Source organism: Henckelia pumila, unplaced genomic scaffold (genome assembly GCF_033568475.1).
Source record: "Henckelia pumila isolate YLH828 unplaced genomic scaffold, ASM3356847v2 CTG_627:::fragment_1, whole genome shotgun sequence".
Taxonomy (NCBI): Eukaryota; Viridiplantae; Streptophyta; class Magnoliopsida; order Lamiales; family Gesneriaceae; genus Henckelia; species Henckelia pumila.
This window is the reverse complement of record NW_027331869.1, coordinates 984,392-988,568: the sequence shown is the minus strand read 5'-3', so window position 1 is coordinate 988,568 and position 4,177 is coordinate 984,392. Positions and strand designations below refer to the sequence as shown.

Genomic DNA, 4,177 nt, shown 5'->3' with positions numbered 1-4,177 from the left:
GTAAAATAGACACTGTTGTCGTTTGTGTTGTAAAACCACAGACAATACAGTGCAGCGAAAATTTAAAGCGTAAATAAAACACAAGTAATTAATTTTGCACGATTATAAAACTCGTGCGGGTGCCTTAGGGATAAATATCCTGATAATATCGAATTATATTATATCAACTAATCACCTTATCAAGACATGATTTAAACTTTGGCAAATATATATTTAACATAATCGATATATACTCAGGATATTTACCATATATTTTATCTTGTCTAGAAAGCAAAATCTAATAATATCAATTAATACAATGGTCGAAAATATCAAGTAATAAAATTCCTTTCAATTTAAATTTTTTTATATAAATGAAATTAATAATATTATTATTTAAATTAAATATAAAAGAGTTGATGAGATGATTTGATCTTGTAGATCAATGATCAATGTTTTTTTTTTTTTTAAAGATCAATAATCAATGTTATTTTATTTTTCAATATTATTTTAGTAACCTATTTTTTAAAATTTGCAAAATCATCCTATATTATTTTACTCATTTTTCATGATTGAAACACAATTTATTTTGGATTTTAATTTAAATAAAAAAAAAAAACAGATGAATGCAATGTTTTATCATTGATTTCGCCCGTAGACAACTGCGTTATTGGCCAACTGTAACTTGTAGATGCAGATGGAGATGTACCTCTCCGCTTATCTTTGAGCAACTTCCTCTGTCTTTCGAGTCTTCAATGTTTTATACATTTATTATCTATAAATAGCGAGAACAATTAACAAATATTTACATCAAAAAAATTCATATATATTTTGATTAAATAAATATGGGTTTGAATAGGATTCTTTTCGTCGGCCTCTTCTTATCATTGATTCTTCTCATTTCCTCACAGGCGATTGCAGCCAGGGATCTGTCTGAGACCACCAACACCGTGGGGACACGTAAGCATTTTTGACAATATTAATTAATTTTCTTTTGCAGTCGGTACTGATCGATTATCTATTTTTTTGCAATCTTTGATTAAATAGTGATATATATATATATATATATATATATATATATATTCAAATTCAATTAGGAAATATTTATTTTTTAAAGAAAAAAAAAATTATATGTAATTTTGTTTGGGAGTGTATATATATCCCTCCGTTAAAGAGTTACCAATTGAGAAATTCTCGCTATATAGCTCTTACATAAATCTGATTGGTCCTTTTTTTCCTGAATATATAATATATTCATACACGCTTAATCCTTAAAAGAGTTTTAGTAGAATTATATATAATTACATAAAAAAATTTGAATTATATTAATATATATTTTGTTTGTATATATGCAGCACTTGGAGTTGGAGTTGATCGTATTAAAATTCCTCCAGCCTTTAAACGTCGTCCGAAAGTTCCTCGCGTTCGTTGCTGCGATCGAGACAAGTGCGACCATCATTGCATGTGCTGCCTATGAAAACAATTAATAAGAAGTCGATCTACTGTTTAATTTAGAAATTAAACAGTACTTTCATTTGTCAAATATGAATAAAATGCATGTCCAATATAATCTGGCGGCTTAATAATTGCTTGGTTAGGTTTGAGATCAATGTGCAAGTACTCTTTGTGCATGTTAATTTCGGTTTTCAATGAAGAATTTTAGTATTTAATTGTTTGCACTTTCAATTTTACTTTTATGTACGTGCTCATGTATTACTATTTTGTCTGGTGTTTATGTTTGCTGAGCTATGTTTATGTGCCAAGGATATATTAATTTGATTCAATATGGAATTGAAAATATCATTTAAATTTTGGTATATTTTATGAAATTAATTCGTACGATACATGTGAGCATGATGAATATATAATACTTTCCGGCCCGTATACGGGAAGAATGAGTGTCATTGTGGAATTTTTTCGATGTACCTCTCTTCAAAAAAAAATTATCATTAAGAAATAACATTTTATACAAGTACTTTGTAATTATTTGAAATTAGTAAAAGAAATTAAAAGCATAAACACGATGTTAGGTGGCAAATATTAGTTGACGGATGGAGTTAATTGGTTGGGCAAATGAAATTAAATGTTGTGTCTGATTCATGTGGAGAGGATAACTCCCCCAATTCATTCATCCCAAAATAGAGAGAAAAGAAAAGGAAAGAAAAAGATAGTTTTTTGATATTTTCTTTGAGTTTTTTTTTGTTTGAGTTAGAGAAATATTTTTTCGATAATACTCAGGTTTGGGTTGGTGAGTGAAACTATTTTGTTTACACTTAATATTTCTCATGATAATAAATATTTGCAACAGCTTCGTGGACTACCTATATTGGATGAACCACGTATATCTTTTGTGTTTTTGTTGATTATTTTATTTCGTAATTTTTTTTGGGCATTTATTATTCGTCGATCATCGATTATTATGAGTTTTAATTCCATAACAACTGGTATCAGAGCCTTGGTGTAAAATTTTCTAAAATTCTGAGTATGCTATTTGGTTGCGGCTCTGTCTGAATTTCCACATCATAAAAGATTTTTTTTGAAATTTTTTAAGGCAAAAATGATGACTGGAAATGACGGATCTGGCCCTGCATCAACAAGTTCGATGGTTCAGACTTTACATTCTGGCGCTTACAGATTAGAGATTATTTGTATGGCAAGAAGCTAACATCAACCTCTATTCGGAAAAAAAACCAAAAATTGCCGATGAGTGGGAGCTTTTTGACCGGCAGGTGTTGGGGGATTATTCGATTGACCCTAACAAAGAATGTAGCACATAATGTGGAGGAGGCAAATACAACGGAGGAGATTATGTCCATCCTATCAGACATGTACAAAAAGTCATCAGCCAATAATAAATTACATCTGATGTAAAAGCCATTTAACTTGAAGATGGACGAAGGCGGTTCAATAGCAGCACATATCAATAAATTCAACACGATTCTTCTCATTTGACATCGGTAGAAATAAATTTTGATGATGAGATTCGTGCACTTTTTCTTTTGGCGTCTTTGCCAAATACTTGGAAGCCGATGCGGTCAGCGGTTACCAATTCAGTTGGCAAAGAAAAATTACAATTTAATGATGTCAGAGACTGGATTCTTTCCGAATTAGTTCACGGGATGGATTCTGGTGAAAAAGAATCATCAAGTTCTGCTCTTAATCTGGATAAAAGAGGCAGGGGTAGGAATGTCGAAAAGAATTCTAACAAATGGCGGAGCAAGTCCAAGTCAAGGAATGGTAAAGATAAAATCACATTTGAAAAGAAGTTGAAGTGGAGCTGCAGTGTAGTGACCCTACAAGGAATCACCTACTAACTGGCAACTAATAACATGCATTAAACTTAATACAGCAAAATACTTAACAGAGTAAAACGTGCGGAAACTTAAACCAAAAAGTACATAACAGCTTAGTAAAACAAGTTCATGCTTAATACTATAGTGATAAAATCATATCGAAAAACTTAAAATAAATCCCCTAAAAGCTCCAGCTCTCCTAGTCCTGCTTTGAACTACCGGCTCCACCCATCCTGCGACCTGCCCCGTGGAATAGGGTGTCCAAGATAACAACTAGGACTTGAGCGCTAACACCCAGTACATAAACATGAGTAAACATATGTATATAATGCATGCAACATGATGACTGGTAAAGGGTCATCTGAAAAGTCATTCTCAGTACCGGCGCCACATGAGTGCTGCCACCACACGGATCAACCTCTGGGTGCAACCACACTCGTCTAGTATACCAGAGTAGTCAAACATACATGTCCCCGCCGTCGCAGTACTCTCAGTGACAGACTATCGAGTATAGAGCTGAGCGGCTCTATAATCAGGTATAATAAGGTATAGGCTCAACATGTATGTGCACGTGATATATGAATATAGAAAATAGTAAAACATACATCATGCCACATAATAATGCCAAATAAATGCAAAATATAAACATGTATACTCGCTGGCAATCTCAGTCAATGTGTACGTACCTCTAGGCTAATTCGAGTCTAGTAGGATCCTAGGTTCCAAGCTTATATTCAAAAGTTCATCGTATCACTACACAAGTTTATAAGCCTTAACCAAGCTAATAAGTAATCCCAAAACTTAAACAGATTCTCGGACCATACCTTCGTCCGTAGATAGCCCTTTGGAGTCGCTAGTCCCGGATGACTATAACCACACCTTGGTTATTCCAGAACTTCTATTAT

At 32.7% G+C, this 4,177-nt stretch overlaps 1 long non-coding RNA gene across 1 annotated transcript; it reads left to right on the top strand.

The window, feature by feature from the left end:
- The first annotated feature begins 537 nt into the window (after positions 1–537).
- Positions 538–1,649, top strand: LOC140873549 (uncharacterized). Its single transcript, XR_012148070.1, has 2 exons — positions 538–939; positions 1,335–1,649. It is a non-coding gene; the product is annotated as an uncharacterized lncRNA (long non-coding RNA).
- The last annotated feature ends 2,528 nt before the right edge of the window (positions 1,650–4,177 follow it).